This window comes from Pleurodeles waltl, chromosome 2_2 (assembly GCF_031143425.1).
Source record: "Pleurodeles waltl isolate 20211129_DDA chromosome 2_2, aPleWal1.hap1.20221129, whole genome shotgun sequence".
In the NCBI taxonomy this organism is placed as follows: Eukaryota; Metazoa; Chordata; class Amphibia; order Caudata; family Salamandridae; genus Pleurodeles; species Pleurodeles waltl.
The window spans coordinates 8,965,110-8,989,549 of NC_090439.1; the positions used below are offsets into that span (position 1 = coordinate 8,965,110).

The window sequence follows — 24,440 nt, forward strand, 5'->3', positions numbered from 1 at the left end:
ATAAGGGGCACCAGTATGCCAAGTGGGGGGTGTGTGTGGTCCAAGCAACCAAATTTAATGGGAGAGAGCACTGGGGTCCTGGTTAGCAGGATCCCAGTGAACACAGTCAAAACATACTGACAACAGGCAAAAAGTGGGGTAACCATGCCAAAAAGAGGGTACTTTTCTGCATCTGACAAAAGCAGAAACCCACTGACCTATTCACATTATATACACTTTGTGATCTGCATGTAGACGGCCTTTGTAGCAGGCATAGTAACCCTGTACGTTATGATGAGTCAAAACTTCCACTAGACAAAACTTCAGTCTCTCTCCAGAATGACCATTAATCACCGGAATTATCTTAAGATTTTTATTGTTGCCTGAAAACTGTTGGTGGCAAGGAACATCCAGCAGGTGCTTTTAAAGTCACAATATACTTGCAAACATAGCACCCCCATCCCAAGTCAGCACCCAGTGCTGCAGCACCGGTTGCATCGCCCTAGCTGCCTTACCTTGCCCTGTCCATCTCTTAGGCCATCTGGTTCTTCCTGGGACCCATGCTGTGTGCTGGTCTCTCCGCTGTCTATCCAGCAGTGTCAGGCTCTGTTCCACCATAGCCTGTGAAGTCCTGTAAAGCCTGTGAGCTGCCACAGTGCTGGCTTCGCATCCACAGGCCATTGGCAGGAAATGAGATTTACAGACAGCCCTTGCCCTTCAGAGCGGGCTTTCACAAATACCAGGAAGGCTGAGGAGAGACAGGGGACAGAAATGTTGGGGGGGGGCAGGATGTCAACTTAGGGGACAATAATTAGCACTGGGGCAGGCAAGCTGGAGACAGAGGAGAGAAGAGAGTGAGAGAGAGACGACAGAAAGGGGGGCCCTAACAAACACTGACGCACAGGGTGCCACTAGCGCGCTAAAGCCTGCCCTGCTCATATCTAACAGTAACTCAACAATACTGTTTTTAGAAAGGGAGATACTCTGCAACACAGCACTGTATTTAAAAAGAAAGGGAGTTACTTAGCAATAGTTTATTTAATTACCCAAACCTCCTTACCTTCTCAAATCTTGCTGCTGTCTTCAGGGTTCAATCTTCAAGGGACAGGAAGGGTCGGGCTCAGGAGGGACTGGATGCACACAGCAATCAACAAAGGGCCTCTCCTCTCCCTTTGTTCTCAGAAGTGCAGACTGCAGGCAGCTATGGCGGCAAGGTGAGAAAGAATCCCTTGTGTGCTGCAGCACAACAAAAGGGCAGAGGGCGAGTGTCCTGGAGCCAGGTCACATGTCAAGTGCAGGGCCATATAGGTAGCGCTTTCATGCGCTAATGGCCCTGCGAATTACAGGAGAAGGGAAAATTCTTCTGTCCCCTCGTCCCCCCCACCCTTGTCCACCGTGTCCCCTCCACTCCAAAATCTGGGGGGTACATATCCCCCGCGTCCCCCACACTTCCTACGCCCACGAGTACCTGCACTTCCATATTTCCGTTGAAAGCCCTGCCTGGAAGTGAAAGGCGTATTACGCAGTGCCGCCTCGTGCTGAGCTCCCGTGAGACGGGCGTACTTGGAGGGACTCTTGCGACCGAGAGCCGGAAGCAGTTGTGTGACTTTGGCAGCACTCATTACGCACATGTTTAAAAAGCACGAACTTTCTCTAACAAGCTTTCACTTGTGCACAGCTCCTACAGCGCATTTCATTACAACTAATTAGTCCGGCAGTGTCTGTTTTACTTTATTATCTATTGATATAATTACCACCTGACCGGTACATACGCAAAGTGCATCCTGCCTCCAAATATTAATTCCCTAATTGCGCACACCAACCCTGGATGGTATTTCTCAGCGCTCGGTAATTAGTGTTTGTTTGAAATATGTGGAACTAATAACCTAATGTATGGCCGACCTACCTGATGCACTGAATGCGATTACTCCCCCAAAAGATCGTTGGTTAAACCGCATTTACCATCTGCTCGCATGCTTTTTTGGAGGATAAAGTGTCTACGATTGTAAAGATTTTGAAACCTTTTCCCATATGCTGCTCTAGCTATGGTTTATTTTGTTTGAGCGGAAGACATCATGGCTTAAAAATGGTTGCCATTATTATTCGTGTTAACCCATATTTAGGTTTCACATACTGGAAATACTGTTTATTTGTGCTCGTTTTCCGAGATTCAAACCTCCTAATTTAGCTGTCCTTGGCAGCTTATTTTGTGCCGGCAGCAGGCATTGTGCCGATTTGTCGCGCATCACATTAAGTGCTAGGGATCGCGCACTGCTGGAAAAGTACATTGAAAAGGCAAGTGACACAACACTTTCTCGGTTTAGCACTGTGAACTACTTTGTTTTTGTTACTGACACTTAGCCTGCACATCACTGTTGGGCTCATGTCTCTCATTTTGACCTACATGCACTTGACTAACTTGAAGATGAAACCTAAAAGCACCAGGCCCTCATGGAGCCCAATGAATACTACTCAGACGTGTGCATGGTCCATCTAGTGCATGGGTAATCGCTGACATTTTCCCAGGGGCCGCAAAGTTTGGTCTGTAATGTGACCGAGGGCCACACTGATTCCAGCAGGGTGGTGGTCAAGGTTGGGAGTGGAGGAGGTTGTAATTTGCGGTAAAGTGGGTGTAGGGCATGAACGTCATTTAGGGGCTGCAGCAGTGACCCCTGGCTGGCCCTCTGCGACCCCTGGCCTCCGAGGTGGTCAATTCAGTGCCAGGAACGCAGTGACTGCTCGTCCTTAACCACTTCGCTGCCAGGCCTTTTCCCCCTCCTGTGCCAGGCCTTTTTTTGCCTATTTGGGGCAGTTTGCGCTTAGGCCCGCATAACTTTTTGTCCACATAAGCTAACCAAGCCAAATTTGCGTCCTTTTTTTCCAACATCCTAGGGATTCTGGAGGTACCCAGACTTTGTGGGTTCCCCTGAAAGAGGCCAAGAAATTGGCCAAAATACAGGGAAAATTTTGTTTTTTTCAAAAAAATTGGAAAAAGTGGCTGCAGAAGAAGGCTTGTGGTTTTTCCCCTGAAAATGGCATCAACAAAGGGTTTGCGGTGCTAAACTCAGCAGCTTCCCAGCTTTCAGGAACAGGCAGACTTGAATCCGAAAACCCAATTTTTCAACACAATTTTGGCATTTTACTGGGGCATACCCCATTTGTGCAATTTTTTGTGCTTTCAGCCTCCTTCCAGTCAGTGACAGGAATGGTCATGAAACCAATGCTGGATCCCAGAAACCTAAACATTTCTGAAAAGTAGACAAAATTCTGAATTCAGCAAGGGGTCATTTGTGTAGATCCTACAAGGGTTTCCTACAGAAAATAACAGCTGAAAAAGAAAAATATTGAAATTGAGGTGAAAAAAACATCAATTTTTCTCTACTTTTTACTCTGTAACTTTTCCCTGCAATGTCAGATTATCGAAAGCAATATACCGTTACGTCTGCTGGACTCCTCTGGTTGTGGGGATATATAGGGTTTGTAGGTTCATCAAGAACCCGAGGAACCCAGAGCCAATAAATGAGCTGCACCCTGCAGTGCGTTTTCATTCTATACCGGGTATACAGTAATTCATTTGCTGAAATATAAGGAGTAAAAAATAGCTATCAAGAAAACCTTTGCATTTCCAAAAAGGGCACAAGATAAGGTGTTGAGGAGCAGTGGTTATTTGCACATCTCTGAATTCCGGGGTGACCATAGTAGCACGTGAATTACATGGAATTTCTCAAATAGATGTCTTTTTTACACACACCCCTATATTTGGAAGGAATAAATGTAGAGAAAGACAAGGGGCAATAACACTTGTTTTGCTATTCTATGTTCACCCAAGTCTCCCGATAAAAATGATACCTCACTTGTTTGGGTAGGCCTAGCGCCCGCGACAGGATATGCCCCAAAACACAACGTGGACACATCACAGAAAACAGAGCTGTTTTTAGCAAAGTGACTACCTGTAGATTTTGGCCTCTAGCTCAGCCGCCACCTAGGGAAACCTACCAAACCTGTGCATTTCTGAAAACTAGAGACCTAGGGGAATCCAAGGAGGGGTGACTTGTGTGGCTCGGACCAGGTTCTGTTACCCAGAATCCTTTGCAAACCTCAAAATTTGGCTAAAAAAACACATGTTCCTCACATTTCTGTGGCAGAAAGTTCTGGAATCTGAGAGGAGCGACAAATTTCCTTCCACCCAGCATTCCCCCACGTCTCCCGATAAAAATGATACCTCACTTGTGTGGGTAGGCCTAGCGCCCGCGACAGGATATGCCCCAAAACACAACCTGGACACATCACAGAAAACAGAGCTGTTTTTAGCAAAGTGACTACCTGTAGATTTTGGCCTGTAGCTCAGCCGCCACCTAGAGAAACCTACCAAACCTGTGCATTTCTGAAAACTAGAGACCTAGGGGAATCCAAGGAGGGGTGACTTGTGTGGCTCGGACCAGGTTCGGTTACCCAGAATCCTTTGCAAACCTCAACATTTGGCTAAAAAAACACATGTTCCTCACATTTCTGTGGCAGAAAGTTCTGGAATCTGAGAGGAGCCACAAATTTCCTTCCACCTAGCGTTCCCCCACGTCTCCCGATAAAAATGATACCTCACTTGTGTGGGTAGGCCTAGCGCCCGCGACAGGATATGCCCCAAAACACAACGTGGACATATCACAGAAAACAGAGCTGTTTTTAGCAAAGTGACTACCTGTAGATTTTGGCCTCTAGCTCAGCCGCCACCTAGGGAAACCTACCAAACCTGTGCATTTCTGAAAACTAGAGACCTAGGGGGATCCAAGGAGGGGTGACTTGCGGGGCTCGGACCAGGTTCTGTTACCCAGAATCCTTTGCAAACCTCAAAATTTGGCTAAAAAAACACATGTTCCTCACATTTCTGTGGCAGAAAGTTCTGGAATCTGAGAGGAGCCACAAATTTCCTTCCACCCAGCGTTCCCCCACGTCTCCCGATAAAAATGATACCTCACTTGTGTGGGTAGGCCTAGCGCCCGCGACAGGATATGCCCCAAAACACAGCGTGGACATATCACAGAAAACAGAGCTGTTTTTAGCAAAGTGACTACCTGTAGATTTTGGCCTCTAGCTCAGCCGCCACCTAGGGAAACCTACCAAACCTATGCATTTCTGAAAACTAGAGACCTAGGGGAATCCAAGGAGGGGTGACTTGTGTGGCTCGGACCAGGTTCTGTTACCCAGAATCCTTTGCAAACCTCAAAATTTGGCTAAAAAAACACATGTTCCTCACATTTCTGTGGCAGAAAGTTCTGGAATCTGAGAGGAGCCACAAATTTCCTTCCACCCAGCGTTCCCCCACGTCTCCCGATAAAAATGATACCTCACTTGTGTGGGTAGGCCTAGCGCCCGCGACAGGATATGCCCCAAAACACAACGTGGACATATCACAGAAAACAGAGCTGTTTTTAGCAAAGTGACTACCTGTAGATTTTGGCCTCTAGCTCAGCCACCACCTGGGGAAACCTACCAAACCTATGCATTTCTGAAAACTAGAGACCTAGGGGAATCCAAGGAGGGGTGACTTGCGGGGCTCGGACCAGGTTCTGTTACCCAGAATCCTTTGCAAACCTCAAAATTTGGCTAAAAAACACATGTCCCTCACATTTCTGTGGCAGAAAGTTCTGGAATCTGAGAGGAGCTACAAATTTCCTTCCACCCAGCGTTCCCCCAAGTCTCCCGATAAAAATGATACCTCACTTGCGTGGGTAGGCCTAGCGCCGGCGACAGGAAACACCCCAAAACGCAACGTGGACACATCCTAAATTTTGGAAAAAAACAGAGGTGTTTTTTGCGAAGTGCCTACCTGTAGATTTTGGCCTCTAGCTCAGCCGGCACCTAGGGAAACCTACCAAACCTGTGCATTTCTGAAAACTAGAGACCTAGGGGAATCCAAGGAGGGGTGACTTGCGGGGCTCGGACCAGGTTCTGTTACCCAGAATCCTTTGCAAACCTCAAAATGTGGCTAAAAAAACACATGTCCCTCACATTTCTGTGGCAGAAAGTTCTGGAATCTGAGAGGAGCTACAAATTTCCTTCCACCCAGCGTTCCCCCAAGTCTCCCGATAAAAATGATACCTCACTTGCGTGGGTAGGCCTAGCGCCGGCGACAGGAAACACCCCAAAGCGCAACGTGACACATCCTAAATTTTGTAAAAAAACAGAGGTGTTTTTTGCGAAGTGCCTACCTGTAGATTTTGGCCTCTAGCTCAGCCGGCACCTAGGGAAACCTACCAAACCTGTGCATTTCTGAAAACTCAGAAATGCCCTAAAATTAATTTGCCCCCCCAACCCCCACCCTCCCCCGCCGGGAGCGACCCTTGCCTACGGGGTCGCTGCCCCTGCGTGACATTGGCACCAAAAAACAAATCCCCGGTGCCTAGTGGTTTCTGCCCCCTTGGGGGCAGGTTGACCTAAAATCGGCCAATCTACCCCCAGGGGGGCAGAAATGGTCTAAATACAATTTGCCCCCCAGGGGGGCGACCCTTGCCTGATGGGTCGCTCCCCATCTCTAAAAAAAAGAAAACAAAGAAAAAAAAAAAGAAAAAAAAGAAAAATTCCCCTGGCGCCTAGAGGTTTCTGCCCCCCCCCCCCGGAGGCAGATTGGCCTAATAATAGGCCGATCTGCCCCCCGGGGGGGCAGAAATGGCCTAAAATAAATTTGCCCCCCAACACCCACCCCACCCCGGAGCGACCCTTGCCTACGGGGTCGCTCCCCCTGCGTGACATTGGCGCCAAAAAACAAATCCCCGGTGCCTAGTGGTTTCTGCCCCCTTGGGGGCAGATTGACCTAAAATTGGCCAATCTGCCCCCAGGGGGGCAGAAATGGTCTAAATACAATTATTACAACATATTTTTTCACAGAAAACAGAGGTGTTTTTTGCAAGGTGCCTACCTGTGGTGTTTGGCCTGTAGCTCAGCCGGCCCCTAGAGTGTTCTGCCCCCCCCCCCCCGGGGGGCAGTTCGGCCTAATAATAGGCCGATCTGTCCCCCGGGGGGGCAGAAATGGCCTAAAATAAATTTGCCCCCCCAACCCCCCCCCCCACCCCCCCCCCCCAGGAGCGACCCTTGCCTACGGGGTCGCTCCCCCTGCGGGACAATTGGCGCCAAAAAACAAATCCCCGGTGCCTAGTGGTTTCTGCCCCCTTGGGGGCAGATTGACCTAAAATCGGCCAATCTGCCCCCAGGGGGGCAGAAATGGTCTAAATACAATTTGCCCCCCAGGGGAGCGACCCTTGCCTGATGGGTCGCTCCCCATCTCTAAAAAAAAAAAAGAAAAAAGAAAAAAAAAACACACAAAAAAAATTTGCCCTGGCGCCTAGAGGTTTCTCCCCCCCCTGGGGGCAGATCGGCCTAATAATAGGCCGATCTGCCCCCAGGGGGGCAGAAATGGCCTAAAATAAATTGCCCTCCCCCCCAGGGAGCGACCCTTGCCTAAGGGGTCGCTCCCTTTGCGTGAAATTCACGCAAAGAAAAAACTCCCTGGTGTCTAGTGGTTTCTACCCCCCTTGGGGGCAGATTGGCCTCATCAAAATAGGCCAATCTGCCCCCAAGGGAGGCAGAAATGGCCAAAATATAATTTTCCCCCAAGGGGAGCGACCCTTGCCTAAGGGGTCGCTCCCCACCAAAAAAAAAAAAAAAATGGTCCCTGGTGCCTAGAGGTTTCTGCCCCCCCTGGGGGCAGATCGGCCTAATAGTAGGCCGATCTGACCCCAGGGGGGGCAGAAAAGGCCTTCCCAAAAATATGCCCCCCCTGGGAGCGACCCTTGCCCAAGGGGTCGCTCCCTTTTGTCAATAACAATAATAAAAAATAAAAAAAAAACTGGTGTCTAGTGGTTTCTACCCCCCTTGGGGGCAGATTGGCCTCATCAAAATAGGCCAATCTGCCCCCAAGGGGGGCAGAAATGGCCAAAATATAATTTTCCCCCAAGGGGAGCGACCCTTGCCTAAGGGGTCGCTCCCCACCTCAATAAAAAAAAAATGAAAAAAAAAAAAAAAATGGTCCCTGGTGCCTAGAGGTTTCTGCCCCCCCTGGGGGCAGATCGGCCTAGTAAGGCCGATCTGCCCCCAGGGGGGGCAGAAAAGGCCTTTTGAAAAAAATGCCCCCCCTGGGAGCGACCCTTGCCCAAGGGGTCGCTCCCTTTGGTCAATTTCAATGAAAAAAAAAAAAATCCCTGGTGTCTAGTGGGGTTTCAAAAGCCGGATTGCAAGCAATCCGGCTTTTGAAACCCTCGGAGGGACTTCAAAAGGAAGGAAATACTTTTCCTTCCCTTTGAAGCCCCTCCGGGCCTCCCAAGTGATTGAAAAAGAAATGCTTTTGCATTTCTTTTTCAATCGCGCTGGAAGCAGAGCTTCCAGCGCGACTAGGGAGGCCCCTGTGACAAATCAGCTCGCGCGCTGACGTCACAGGGGGGGGTCGGGGGTGGAAGGGGAAGGGATTCCCCGGTCAGCCCTGACCTAGGGGGGTGGGGGGGCGGCCCTCGGGAGGAGCGCTAGCGCTTCTCCCGAGGGAAGCATTCAGGACGTAATGGTTACGTCCATGGCGCCACACGGGCGCTGCCATGGACGTAACCATTACGTCCGTGGCGGGGAAGGGGTTAAGGTCTCAGTTGGGGTGGGCTCCTCTCTTTGTTTTCTGTCTAATAGTGAACAATAATATATTATTCACTATTGGTGTAATAAAAATAGAGCACAGTTAGCTGTAATATGCCCTTCCATGGCAAGTTAAACATGCTTTTAAATGTATGTTGTGTGCATGCTTGCTGGTGAGAGTGTGTTTATGTGAGAGATAGTGTGTATGTACGTGTGAATTTGTGTGTGTGAGTGAAAGTGGAGGCCAAAGGGCATGTAATGTCACTTCCGCTACCCCTGGCAGTTTAGTGAATTGACATCCGTGGTGTGCAATGTGAAACCAAGCACTTGGAATTAATTCTGGCTTCTTCTCTTAACTAAATTGTGTGATCCCAGGCAATTGTTTCATTTCACTTTCCCTCTTTTTATTCATTGTCAGTTTTATTTCACCCTCTCTTCTTTTTCCTAGTTACATATGAGAACCTCAATGTACATAACTTAAGGATGTGTGCTGTACAAAACATTCTTCTGTGTTTGCTTGAATAAAATATGTTTTTTTGTGTATTATATAATCCCAGGCCACCAAACGAGTGCACATAACAACTGACTTGCCTTTTAGTTCACTATTGGCGTTGATGTCAGGGAAGGTGGGTAAGAAGCAAAGTTTCTAAATTCATGGTTGAAAAAAACTATCACTTAAAAGCTTCCTAATTAACTGATATAATCTGATGTACTAAGGCGAAACAGTTCTGCATGTGTCTACACTTTTTGAATTTTGAACAGACTTTATACTTTTACACTTTTACTACAAGATGTTTTTAAAAATTTAAGAGGTGCAGGACATCCTAGTTACTTCCTTTCTTTATCTTAAATTAACCTTTAAAAAAATGCTTGCCTTTTTACTTAACATCTTTTTAAAGTTGGTGTTAAGTCGTTTTCAGTGCTGACGTTGTCCAGGGGGCCGCAAGCGGCCGCCGGGCTGTACTTTGAGTATCACTGATGTAGTGGGTTAAACCAGGCATGCCTCAAGGCAGTAAAACAGCCCATTTTCTTTCACTAGTTATTTCAAGGAATAGAGATGCAGGCTTGCTCCACTTAAAGTTGATGAATAGTCCCAGGCATAATGTCAGATAAATGGTTTTACCACTGAGGTATACTAGAAAATAAGTTGAAATGAAATGTGCTAGTGGCCATTCCTCCCCACAAACTCCTTAACCTTGAAACCTTTTATTCATCTTCAAAGGACTGACATATATGTTGGTGAATCTGTTGTTTCATGATGTTTCTTTATCACACACTCACCCCAAGAAACTATATAAATGTCTTTGTGTGTGTGCTATATTTGAAATGCAAATTGAAAAAAGAAAGGAATTGGGTTCCACCACAGTGGGCGTTGTACCAGTGAAACCCACTACTAAATGTTGTTGGGCACAGCTCCCCATTATTGCATGTGAGTCGCAAACACAGTTGTTGGCAGCACAGGTGAGACTGTTTTATGAAGGCATCACAAAAAAAATGTAAGAGGTATTTCGTGTAACATGAGGATTATTCCAAAACAAGTGACCAATACAGTCTCACATACGCTTGTGTAATTTAGGTCTTACTTTCAGATCTACAGTGAGTCTGGCAGCTTAACTTTAGTCGTCCTCCGCCAAGTAGCTTTCTTCTTCCAGACATACCCAAGAGAATATGCTATATGTGCACATTCGATTTCCTGCACGTTTGACCACAGAACTTCATGTCAACTACTCTGACCATGTTTTATTTTATTTTTCCTATCATTTTCTTCTCTCTTCTATAGCATTTTGGAAAATGTCTTCTGAGACACTGATTTCTAAGCATCTCCAGAGGGTTATTTTTCCACATGTAATTATTCGAATACATTCTTGGGACCCATTGCTCTAATCAGAACTTTTTCCCCATTCTAAGTTTGCATATTCAAATCATTCCTCCACTGATGACTCACGTGGGCAGACCAATGTTCATAGGTTCCATCAGAAATTGTCTCACTGTGATTGTGACAATGAGACCCGCTTTGAGGGGCTGATGATGCCATGTGCAGGTTGCGCCTGATCTGTTTATTGAATCTTTTGTTCCCTTTGGCATGATTGACCATAGTCCACCTTTTCCATATTATTGTTACATACTAGAGTATGGGTTTGGGTCCTGGACTAGTTCTCATCTTTTCTATCAAGTCAAACCTTGTTTGTAAAGATGTTTGTCTCCCTGCTTTACTGTCTGATGTAATGTGCCCCAAAGTCCAAGCCTGACTTCCTTGTTTTACATCTACACTTCCACTGTCAGGGGAAGCAGCCCTAGTCTTCCATCATCTTGTGCCATGTCGACCCTGAGGTTTATATGTTATACTAGATGCTGTGAAGCACACGTCAGACATCCGACAACATCCTCTCCAGCATTTTCAGACAGACACTTCTTTCAGTGTTTGCAACCAGCCATTACTTTACTGTTCCAGCTCCTGAGCTGATCAGCTCTTCTTGCTGAAACAGTAACATAGTAGTAACTTAGCAGTGAACAGGTTGGTCCCCTCACTCTAGCGCCTATAAAAGTACCAAAAAATAGCACTATGTTGACATTCAAATAATGTTTCTTTCTTCAGTCATGCATTTTCAAATTGCCTCTGATGTTTATGTGAAACTTCTGATGGTTGCTGCTCCTTTTTTTTAATTTCAAATGGTTCTCTCCTTCCTTTCCATCTGCTGCATTCCTGTTCTCTCAGAGCGCAAACTTCTTTACATCAGTTGCGTGTTTGCCGTCATCTGTATTAATGTATTTCTGCAAATTGCCCACACCTTATCTCAAAGATCACAACCTCTCCTTTTTTGACATGTGATCCTGCAACTTAATACTAACTAATCTTTTCTTGCTCATCTATTAACCCCACTAAACATCTGCAAGAACTCACATACCCCTGTTTCTGCAATAATGATAACACCTAATTCTTATTACTTTAATCTACTACAGAGAAACTAGAGTGGATGCATGGAATGGTTTGCATGAGCACACAAGACTAATCCCAGTAACAAGCAATAACCAACAGCTTTGGACTAACTGGTAGCCTTGTCTTCAGGAGTAGCATGTATTCTGGCATAAAGCGCTTCAACACCTCTTCAGGGGTAGTAAGGGCTATATAAATGCAAATGCAATACTACTATACTACTGTACATGGCTTTACTGCAAGATTTGTTGCTGGCATTACCATCTCCATTCATCACTATGCAGAAGAAACTCAGTTTTACGTAATGATGCTGCCCATTGGCGACAAGGTCCTCCAGGGGGACTGTCTCATTGCCTTAGAAAAGTGGATGCATAATTACTTCCTCGTTCTCAGTCCTTTAGGTTAGATGCTACATTTATCCTTCTGTCTCCACACTAGTATCTCAAGTCAGCATCGTCCTATTGTTATCAACTTTATATTTTGAAGGGAATTAAATGTTTTCTCAACCCTAGGCTGTCATGGTTTCATCCCTAGCTTTGTTCATATCCAGCTGCTGAAAATTTGCAGTGCCACCTTGAAATGGCAACTAGCTTCCACCATGAATCCCTTTAAAGATGTCCTTCATTATACTGCCAGGTTGAAGGGTAGACCTCACACATATGATATTATCACTCTTGTTCTGCTTAATTTGCACTGCTTGCCCCTTAAGTTTAACATTTACTGGGGCTCATGCTGCATAGCTTTGAAGGAACTTCTCTGTGTCCATGGCTTGTTGTCTGCTTGGTCAAAGACATGACTAATTGCATACTCTTAATCTTTGAACTATTAAAGACACAACGTAATCCCAACAAGCATTTCCATTTTGCTTGCTTTAAAACTTACCGCTCTTTACTATCTTCTAATTCATTTTAAAATAGTGTTTAATGTCCAGTTCTACATGTTGCTTTGTTCGTTTTCGCGTAATTTCACTGTTAATTCTTAAGCATAATTTTTACTGTTAAGTAACATGCTGCCCATAGGCATGAGTGACGTTTAGGGGTCGCCGGGTCTCCTGCGACCTCGGTTACTGTCTTTGCGATCCCTGTGCTCGGCAGTGGTAAGGGCAGTGCTAGAACCAGAAAATAAACAAGGCAAATAAGACCTGTTTACTTTTTTTGCCTCTGAGCTACCTCGTCTACATCAGAAGGCATAAAACTTTCCGCAGCAGCTGGAACTAAGCAAAGTAACACCCTTGCAAAACAAATATTTAATTTTTCAAGTGGATATGACCCTTGTAAAAGGCCTCCTGCTTCTGAGCATGTGACGGGAGCAATAAACACAAGAGAGAGAGGGATAGAGGGAAGAGCTGAAATGTAAGGTAAAGGCAAGAGCGGAAAAGCAGTCCTTTTTTTCATTTCCGTTCATGTTTTATAAACTTTGGGAAAACAAATTAAAACACACACACACTACTTCGACACTATTACCATCAGCATGTCTAATACAACTTACGACCAGAACATCTGAATAGAAGTGCAACACTTTTAAGAGAATAATTTTGAGCTTATCATTTTTACTACAAGCTGGAAATGCTATGTTAATACCCAGCCTTTGCTGAATTTCGAATATTAATATTTTATAAGTACAACCATAACTTCGCTTATATACCCGGTTTTCCTGCAACAGAATCATCCATGGCTTTAGGCAGCAGTTAATCTTCTTTGCAATCCCCAAAATACAAGCCAGATGTGAAATAAATAGAAGTCTGCACCTCTGCACTCCTTCTGAAGGAGCCTTAAAGAAGGCCCATGACACTAAACTAAAGAGGGGTTTGGTTAGTGATAGAATGTTGATAGGCATGCCTTGATTTGTCCTAACAATGCCAGCGACCCCTGTACCTTCCAGACGTCTAGCTAGTTCCCTCATAAATAATATGTTGGGCAATTTGCTTCGACTGTAAGCAAAGCTCTTATTGTAGTTTATCTCACTGCACTAGTCCTCAAAGTTGATGTCTCAATATTTGTAAAGTTTTGAGGAAACTACCACAATCCTGCTTGGGGCTGAATTCTTCAGGAGACCAAGGAGAAGTTGAATGAGCAAGAAGCGGCCCAGGTGGTTATCACCAAACTGTATCTCAAAACCATCTTTAGGCTTCATGTACGGACACTGAAATATACCTGCATTTTTGATCAGCATATCCAGATTGGGCTTGTCCTGGAACATCCCATGACGAAGACGCTGTACAGAGCTCGGCGGGGCTAGATGTCTGATGACTAACTCCCTGAGCTCAGCGACGCCCCATTCCACGGCCTCGTATAGGCGGTCTTGCACTGCCTCCTCCCCCAGCTGCCTGCCTCTGCAGGCCATGATTACCTGCACTTGTCTTTTCACCAGCTCAGTAGCAGTAACTTTACCAATACCGCTGTTGCCACCAGTTATGATCACCATCTTGCCTCTCATGAGGCTGAGCGGGCACCATCGGAGCCCTGATGAGAAGAGCCGACAGCTCAGCAGTTGCACAGTGTCCCCCCAGCCCCAGGGCAGCGGCGGGAAGAGCAGTTAGAAAGACAAGTGAGAGTTAGAGATGAAGATAGAGGTGTTTGTAACTGTGTAAGAGAGAGGGGTATTAAAGACAACAGAGATATGATAGGCGTTCAAGAGATATAGACATTCATAAGGTTGTGAGACAGTTGAAAGTTATAAGTGAGAGGTCACAAAGAGACAGCTGAGCGTCAGACAGAGAGGAAGATCAGTTAGAGAGCGAGACAAGTGGTGATAAGATAGCAGTGGGTGGGCAGACAAGTGATATAAAGGAGATATTGAGAGGGTGGCTGGAAAGAAAGAGACAGATGAGGCAGTAAGAGAGGTGAGAGACAGGTGGGAGAAAGAAGTGGAAAGAGACAGATGAGCAAGTCAAGTCAGCGAGGGCAATACTTGTAAGATATAAGGAAATCTGTGAGAAAGACACAGGTGCGATAGAGGAGGAGACAGGTGGAAAAGCAGCCATAGGCAAATCAGTTTTGGCTCTGCTCCACAGGGACAGTCCTGTCAGAATTGCTCGGCCAAATCCTCTCTGCAACGGAACACAACTAATTTAGCCATGTTGGGAATCACTAGCCGGGTGCAGCTTGAATCCTGTGGTACAGGTTTTTTCTCAGTTGAATCCTTACTGACCCAAGTTGTGAAGAGGGTTTTGTGTGCACATGGTCTGCAGCTCTATAAGCAAATGTGTAATAAACCCTTTTGGTAACCACAATAAGCCTAAGTTGGAATGTATATGTGAAGAACATCACTTTACCCACTCCTAGATGTTTGTTTACCAGATGACAATGCCAAAATCAGAATATTGAGATGAAATCAAGCAACACTGGAGAAAAGAAAAAAAATGTTTGGTAGCCACTGCTGAACATCATTGGCTTAAAAAGCAGCAAGCAGCTCCAGCATGATAACGTGTGCATATGTCATCAAACATGCATCTGTATACATCCAGATCCTGCAGCAGACATGTTATTTTAATTTTCCATTCCTAGATGGCGTACACCCAGTAAATTGGAGCAGTAAATTAACAAAGAAAAGGTGTTCCTGTGTTATAATTGAAAAAGTGGCCTGGTATCAAATTGCAGCTGCCCGGGCCTTAAACGTTAAATAAAAAGTGATGGTAGATGTTAGAGTGCAATGACAGAGTATGTGAGGGATTCGGTGGAGCAAGTGAACACTGCAGAGTAGCGTTAGCAACGGAGAGCAGGCTGGGGTGTTTCTCAAAAAGAAAAAAGTGGCCCTTGCGAGTGCACTCCCATTTACCTCAGTTTGATCCATTCCTGTTGCGTGCACTAAGCCCAACCACACAAGTAGTGCAGCGTTTTTATCAGTGCAAGTGGGCAACGCTAGGTGGTAGGAATTTTGTGGATTCTTGAGCATTCTGGAAATTTCCATCACAGAAATGTAAGAAAAATGTGTGATTTCAGGCAAGGTTTGAGGTTTGAAGGACATTGTGGGTAAGAAAACCTCATGGGATGCCACCTTGGTATCTCCTGGCTATGGAGTTTTCAAAAATGTTTGTGGTTGGTAAGTTTCCATGGATGACAGATGAGGATGGCCCCCAGATTCCAAAGCTAACCCAATTGCTGATCTTGCCACATAGTGCTTTAGGGCCTTTTGTGTCAAGGTCGCTTGGGCCTCTCACATTAGGAAGGTATCATCTTTATCGGGAGACTTGAGGGGGAATGCTGTATGGTAGGAAATTTGTGGCTCCTTGCAGATTCCAGAAGTTTTCCTCTCTGAAATGCCCGGAGGAGGGGCACTCCCCTCTAAAAGTAAATAAAACAATATTGCATGAATGCAGTCCTAGTGTCAAGTGGGCTTTCTGCCCACCCCCCCCCCCCGGTGGGCAGATTGCTGGTAATCACCCCCATCGGCCCCTAGGGGGGCAGGGGGGCTTCCTGATTTGTTTTTGGCATGAGAGCATGGCCATGACCATGGTGGGTACAGCCCCCACCTTTACAATTCTTTTTTTTTAAACTCCCTGGTGTCTAGTGGGCTTTCTGGCTTGGGGGAGGGGGGCAGATTGGGGGTAATTATCCACATCGGCCTCCCATTGGGGTGGGGGCAGAAAGACTAATGCCCTATTAAATCGTATGGGTTCATGGTTATGCCCATGGGGCAGAAAGACTGAAATATTTAAATATGCTGGGGGGGCACAATCCCTTGCCTAAGAGGCCCCTCCCACCCATTCTTGGTGCCTAGTGGGTGAATCACTGCTTGGGGAGCACTCTTCTGTGGTGATCCCCAAGCAGGGATGTACTGGGAAGAGGTATCATTGGAAAGAGGAGATTTTCCCCTTCCAGCGATACCTCTCCCAAAAAAATCAGTGCTCCAGGGGCTGAGATACGCCCTAGAGCACTTATTCAGTAAAAGTAAAACGAGTCCATAGGTGGTTTTACATTCACTTTATTGTGATGACTTCAGCTTACCATGTAAGCTGATCGTCATTGCAGTAAAGAAAAACCACAACCAGGCTGCTTGTGAATCTCTTTCTGAGCAGCCTGATTTAAAAAAAAAAAAAGAATAAAGGACCCCCACTGGTGCAAAGCGCCAGAGGGACCTTTAAAGGTAAAGTGAGTATCAGCTGTGCGCTGACACCAACACATAAAAGGTTGAAGCTCAAATGTTGAGTTGTTTCTAGGAAGGGTGTTCTTGCCAGGATTGCTGTTGACAAGAAGTGACCTAAACTGCGTTCAGTTATTTATAGGTAGTATCCCTGGGAGGCTGACTTGTCTTAAGAGGTTTGTAAAACAAAACTTTGCTGAAAAATGGAGAAGAGTCAAAAATTCTCCCAGCTAATGAATAAAATGAATGAAACATATGTGCTGTGGGTTAAGCATAGCTGGGCTCGATCTGCCTTTTTCACACATGAAAATCTATTTAGCAGACATAAAGTTTATGGTACATGAGCATATTTCATTCCAGAAGAAGTGTAGCCTGCAGTTTAATTAGGAATCAAAATCTGTTTGGGCTGCAGGTTGGAAGGAAGACCGGACTCAGTGGTGTTTATAAACATTACATTTTACTCAATGAATATTACTGTGATTTATCATCGGTGCATTAGACAGAATGAACTTCTGTCAGACCGAAAGGTTGCAGTACAAATTACTATGTAATTTGGAAATTGTATCACTTTATATTTAAGTTACAAAATCAAGCCGCTTGGTGTGGCACATGGTAGGAATGGAGTGGTAGTTAACATCTTGAAATATTAGGCCTACTAAAAGCATTTGCATTTTGTGCTGGGGAGGTTGAGGCCTGGATCATGATAGTTGTTCTTTTATCTTGGAATTACATTATTGTTATTGAAGGAAGTATTTTTGCTATTCTAGCTTGCCAGTATTTTCTTTAACTACGTGGGCACTTTAGATATTACCTCCACCACCAGGCGATAGGGATGCAAAGGTCACGCCCAAGCACTTGGCACCGAAGAAGCAGCTGTTGTGTGCTGCTCTAGTGTCTTCTCCATCGCACCCCTCAGGGTCAGAATGGGAGATTTGCTCACTCCAGCCCAGGAGGTATGATGGTCCTGCAGATCATGCAATTGTGCTAGTGACACGATAGCATCATTTGCAGGACCGGCACCTGGGAAGCTGCTTCTTGGGTTTCCTGCGAGCGTGGAGGGGCTAAAAACAGACTCATTCTCAGTGCTCACAGGGAATTTTGCAAAGGGGAAGGTAGCTTTGGAAAGCTGAGAAATTCAGCTTTCCAGCAATACATATTATACATTGCAAAGCGCAAGGCGGTCACAGAGGCATGTGATCACCTGTTCCTTCTACTAGAACAAAGGTATTTTTTTAGGGGCTTGGCCCCTTGTGCAAGGGCACATGCTCCCCCCAAATTCCTCGGTATTTCCAGTCTTTCTGACACCCCTGAGTGGTGGAGGTAGTGTATTGTCCCACAACCTGCCCCCCTTTTAGACACCAGGAAAATCCCTAAAATAAAGCACACAAAAAAGGTCTGGCATAGGGCGATGCCCTCAGACCAGTCTTTCTGCACTTCCCTCTTCACCTCTCTGCAGAGCAGATTTTTGGTTTGACCCCAATCTACTCTGGGCAGATGGGAGCTGTGTTGGGGGTAGGGGAGAAAAATCACCATATGCCAGGAATTTTTCTTACTAAAAATAAACAAAGTGGTTGGAACGGGCCACCGTGGCTATGCCTCCATCCCTTAAGGGGGCAATACAGTCCTTCTGCTGCCTCCTGGGAAGCTGATTGATGGGTTTGCCCTCAATCTGCTCATGGGAGGGTGAAGTAGAACACCTGCTAGACACCAGGGATTTATTCACCTAAAAAATAGGGCTGTTGGCGGGCCCCCTGATACTGTCTATATTGCTTGTCCATCACCAGCAGGCAGCAATATATTCTCCATGCCCCTCCTCCCCCCCCCCAACACACACACACTTCCCCCTCACCAGGAGGCAGATTTGGGCATTTTCCCAATTTTGGCACCCTTCCCACCACCCCGGGGATTTAATTAGCCAAAAATAATCAAAAGGATGGTGGTCAGCCCACCCTGATATAGCACATTCCCCATTGCAAAAGGGGGTAATACAGTTTTCCTGTCCCCTCAGAAAGGCAGAGTTAGCTGTTTGCCCCAATCTACACCCCCTGGGGTTGCAGAATGGCCACTAAACACCAGGGAAACCTTTAAGAAAAAAAATGGGCAATAAAGTCTTTCTGCCTTCTCTGGAGGACCAAGAGGAAGCTTGCCACCACGTAGCTCCCAGGGTGCATAAAGCCCAATAGACACCAGAAATTTCAAAATGACCCCAAAACAAACATACAGATGGGGGCGGCACACACTGCCATCAGGCCATACCCCCATCCCAAAAGTGGAAATAGATTTTTTTTGCCCTTTTTTGTGAGGCATATAGGTGTGTCCCAGTAGGGGGTAGAAGCCGACTTAACACCAAGATTTTTACATTTGGGCAAAACAAAGGGATGTATATGTCCCACCTTGGCATTGAGCTACACCCCACCCCAAAACCCAGTCTTTCCCTCGCCCCCCAGATGTGACAGAGAGGTTTGCTCCAATGTGCCCTGAGAGAGAAGGGGAGACAGAAAGCCTACTAGATGCCAGGAATATTTTTTCATAAAATAATGGATTGGGTTCCAGTCTGTCCTGACTTCAGGCTTCTCCACCAACCCTAAAGCTTCAGTTGTCTTTCTGGTCCCTCTGGGGACTAAAGCATACCCTTCTCTATGGCAAGTGAGGCAAACTGTGATTGTAAGTGGGGCAGCAGAGTGGGGAAGAATCTAAATTTTGTCCCATGTGCTATGATAAATGGCTGCATTATTTGGGCTTGGCCGCCAGCTGGGAAAACCTCCTAAATACAGACATTTCTGAAAACTAAACACACTGGGGAGTCCAGTGTGATGTGCCTTGCGTGGATCCTTTGACATTTAACACATAATGCCCTGGAAACCTCAAACCTTACCTGCAATCACACATTTGTTTACATGTCTGTGACAGAATCTTACAGATTCTGCTGGGATCTACAAACTTCCTACCACCCAGTGTTCCTCCACTTGCCCTGATAAAAATGCTGTCTTACTTGTGTGGCTGAATCTTTTGCCTATGACAGGAACGGATCAAACCAGGGGCAACAGGAGTGTTATTGCTGGTGATAGAACCATCTGCACAAGTAGGAGACCGTTTTTGTCATGAGATGTGTAGAAATGCTGAGTGGTAGGAAATTTGTGGATCTCTGCAGATTACATAACATTCCCTATCAGAAATGCTAAGAAATGTTTGTTTTAGCAAATTTTGAGATTTGCAAGGGCATCTGTGCAAAATAAAAAATCACAGGATCCACGTAACTCGCACCTTCCTGATCTCCGTAGAGTGTTCAGTTTTTAGAAATGTAATGGTTTAGTAGATTGCAGTGGGAGCCGCTGAGCTAGGGCTCAAATTCCACAGCTACCAAAATTGTAAAAAACAAAAAGGACTGATTTTATTAGGTGAAATGTGAGGTCTCCAGGTTGTGTTTTGTGTCGTAGCCGCTTGGCCCAGCAACACGTGTTAGGTACCATTTATAACAGGAGACAAATGGCAAGACAGAATAGTAGATCATCTTTTATTACACATTGGATTTATATGCATTTTTGTCTTACAAATGTCAGACAGTGTGCAAGAAAGAAGACATTTTGCAAATTGCTGTCTGAATCATCATAATATAGGTAACCTCAAATTTAGATGTATCCAAATAACCACCATTCCTAAACTCATTATCTTATGCACTTTTTCAGAAATTCATGGGTTTCCTTCATACCCATTTTTGTTTTGTTACATTTTACCATATGAATTGCAGCATACACAATCCAAAATCATTTAAAGCTTCATCTCACTTGTTGGCTCTGGGTATTGCTTATGTACCTTTCGTGGAAAAAACAATGATGAAAATGTGAATTACCTCAAACATCCAGAGTTGGGCTTCACAGCAGGTTGGGGGGGATTGGGCAAGAGCGTAAATTAGTGAGAAGGGGCGAAGGCTTACCGGTCAAGTGGTAAACAAATATTAAAGGACCATTTGCACATAAAACCCCCACAGGTAGGCAAGTATAATGTTGCATACAAGTGATGTGTCTTCGGCATCCACTTTACCGTGTGCTCAGTGTGGTCCTTGGCCATCTTTGGAAGTGCTTCTAGTGTGTTGCATACCTAGTGCTGATACAAGTCAGAAAATATTCCTCATGGACAATTGTTGCTTTATACTACTAATTAGATGGATTGTTTATAATTAATTAATTAGAACAATCCTTATTATTGAGTTGGTGTGCTTTGATAATAGTTAATGTTTTGTGGTTAACCATGCTCCCGGCCTACTGTTTTAGGGATGTTGCTTTATAGCAGCAGATCTAGGTGTCCTGTTCTCAGCTCTTGTATATTTGGACGAGTGAATCCTCCAGCTCTCTCTAAATGATCTTTCACAAGCCTTTAGTCGTTATTACTTTATCCAGTGGCCATTGGCTATGCTTTAAGATGAAATTACTTCTGTTTAAAACTTTTACAAAATGTATTTCCAGACTACAAAGCTACCTAGGCAAACAAAACCCTTTGCTGGCAAAATGAAAAATGACCACATTATGGTCGCAGGGCATAGGAGCGATTCAATGTGGTGTAAACACTGCAATATTAATAAACTGGAACCTGGAAGTTCACATAGTTGGGGCCAAACAATACTGTGATTCTTATCCACGCCGACAGCAACATTTATCAAATTATTACCAAGAAATTGTGGTTGGTAAAGGGGTTGATATTATCTGTGGCGTGATTTTATCAGTATAAAGCCATCTTGGTGAGGAATCCGAAATTAACTGTAGAACGAGCTTCAAATGTGAAATGCTAACATAAAGACAATGTGTCCTTTAATATGATAGTAGACCAGTGGCTTTTTCAAGGACTCCCTTGGTTTGCCAAGTGCACTTTTTGTGCAGGAAGGAAATGCTTATTTTACAGCACGATCAGTTTACTCAACACTCAATGAGTAAAAGTCATGCTGCACCAATATGGACGTGTCGTGTAGTGCCTTGTGGCCCTATGAGAGAAAGCACTATCGTTCTGTTTTTAATGACTGGCAGGCCTATATAATTGCTTGCCGTGTGTTTTTTTTTTTTAATCAGGCTCTTGTTAAAAGATAAAGGTGTAAAAGAAAAAAGCCTTAGTATAAATTATTATTGACTTTAACACGATGATTAAGTGCACCGTGTAAATAAAACCATTAATGGAATATGTCATGTACTAGGTTGCGTGTTAGAACACAGCAGGCGCGGTGCTTGATACAATGTACGGGATTATGTACACTTGACACCACTGCAGAATTAAAACTGCAGAGTTGCTCCATTGCTGTGATCTGTGTAAATGTATTACTCTCTTGGAGGCCCTATGAAAAGAGTGCTAAAAGTATCATTGATACTGAATACTATGAAAGCATCCTACTGACACTTAAAAGTCGGTGCTTTGATTGCTAAAAGCTGTTATGTTTTGTGATAAGCGTGGTAAATCACTTATTTGGTTGACGTTTACTATCAATATCATATTTTTAGACCTTTTCCAGCAAGCACAAAGGCGTCTGTCCTGCCTCTTGTGACGAAGGGAACTTTCTTAATAGTCTTTTATGTGACGTTCAACACGCCTGACCATCCAAAAGGTCCACAGTTTAGAGTGTTTTCTCTTAAATGGCTGCTACTCCTACTTCCTGTCTCGACTTTTCCTAGCTTGATGGAATAGAAATCACTTAGACCAAGTCTGTGTGTTGCATGCATATCTGCCCTGTATGCTTGTATAGTTGACACTTGCGTGGTTGAGTGCACACTTTCATACCCTGCATTCTTATACACAGCATACATTACATTGAGCCCCCAGGCTTTTTTTATTCGTTGGGTTTTTCATCTTTCATTTCTTTCTGTGTCCTAGTTCAATTTCGGGTTGTCTTTTTTCTATTTCTTCCTGCTTTCCGTTCTTCTTAAGTATCGACTGATGAGCTTATGCCACTTTGAGTAAAATCACCTATGTTGGTTCCCCCTTTAGATCCATTTGTAACTGAGCTTTTGTGGGGTGCCATTTTCGGTGATGCCAAAAATAGGCACTAGAAATGTTCAAAAGAGGATGTTAGATTGCATTCTCCCCTCAGGTGTGGTATTGTGGTCAGATTGACATAGTTGTGTGAAACATAAATTGTCTCTACCACTTTAGAATACTTAGGACAGCTTCATGGAAGTAGCTGCCAGTATTGTGTTTTCATGAGGTCATCATATAGCATTTAGCACATTGTACGAGTACCCCGAAGCTACCACTTATCACCATATAGAGATAAATGTATTACACCTGCTCTCCTCTTTTTGGATTGTGGTTCTGAAAAGACATAAGAAACATTGTTACATCCTATCGGACCTCTTACTAAATAAAAGTAGATTTCTCCGGTGCGGTAGTTACAGTCCACTGTCATAATTAAAGTACTATAAGGCTTTAGCTTAGGAAGTGTTACTTTTGTGCTGATTATTATTGTGAACGTTTGCACTCCAAGGAAAGTGTGAACATTAAAAAGAATAAAATAGATCAAATAAATTTTGCCAGGTCTGATGCCAGTGCAAATAGTTTCTCAGGGCGTGAAGCCTTAGGGCCTGATTTAGATCTTGGCGGTAACGATCTCGCCGCTGTTTTTCTGACTGAAAACCTGTACGCCACTTTGGCGGTCCACCTGCCAGATTTAGATGCTGGCAGCCCCATAGGCAAAAGCCTGCATTAGTCCCTCCGTCTCCGGCAAGAAACTCCACTTGTGTCAACTGCGCCATAGGAAATAGTGGCTGGCTGCAGGACTCCAGCCACTTCTACTGAAGTGCAGATTTGGAGATGGCTTACTGTCAAACCAACTGTGACGGTCCGATCTCCACACCTGAGTTGGTAGATTGGGTGGAAAATGAGGTAAAAATGTACCTTTTTTCCCAATTCCACTTCTGTTTTTTACTGGGAACGACTGGACAAGACCTTCCATTGCTGCTGCCACTGGACCACGGAGAAACCACGACCCCCCCGTCACTGGACTCAAAGGAAAGGAACCTGCATTGGCTGTGTATGTTGTGTGGGCATCACATATGAACATGGGACAACTTCAGTTATATACATGTCACAGTAATGTTTTTAAAATTGTTTAGTTGTGTTGGTCATTGTGGTTGTGTCATGTTTGGGTTCAGTGTCCATGGTGTGTGTGTTGTCATGGATGTATAGCAGTGTGTGCTTTCGGCATGTACGTGTTGTTTGGTGTTGGAATAGCAATAGATAATGGTGTGTTGTGTTGTGTTGTGCAGGTGAACAATTAAGGCTAAGATACAGTCTCTGTGTGTGACTTACTTCTGTTTCATAGCCACTGCCCTTGTCCAATGTCCATTCAGTCCAGCGACAGCCTCCCTCCATCAGCAATACGCCGGCAGTACTCTGCCTGCACGACTGTAACATCTAAAGATGGTCAGCTGGAAACCCCTCCCCTAGCCTGATGGCAAAGAAGAGCACTCCGTTGTGGCGGTCTGCGACTCAGCCGCATTGCAATATGGTGGCCAGAACTCTGTTGACCTGGCAGTGTTTTTGGGTCCACAGCGGATAGGCAGTAACACCGCCAAGATCTAAATTTGGCCCTTAGTTTTCCAGAAAAGGTCCATCAGGAATTTTTTCAAGGACTTAGTATGTGCTTGGTTGATAGAGTTCTTTGATACTGTTTCACTTACCCGGGCTGGTCAAGATCCGCTCTGGATGTTTGACCTCCCTCCCCCACTCTCCGGTGTAGCAATGCCATGCATTCAAAACTTTCTCAAGGAAATGGTATGGGTTCAAGGCTCAGATACTTCAGTTTCAGAGGTTTCATTTTTGCAAACAATAGGTCTATTTTTAGAAGACAAAGGAG

General features: G+C 45.0%; 1 protein-coding gene and 1 pseudogene across 2 annotated transcripts in view; one reads left to right on the top strand and one right to left on the bottom strand.

Moving 5' to 3' along the window:
* ZNF407 (zinc finger protein 407) overlaps positions 1–24,440 on the top strand; it is a 1,574,765-nt gene that overhangs the window by 1,129,566 nt on the left and 420,759 nt on the right. The gene's annotated exons all lie outside the window — the stretch shown is intronic.
* LOC138279524 (retinol dehydrogenase 14 pseudogene) lies at positions 13,129–13,960 on the bottom strand (annotated as a pseudogene).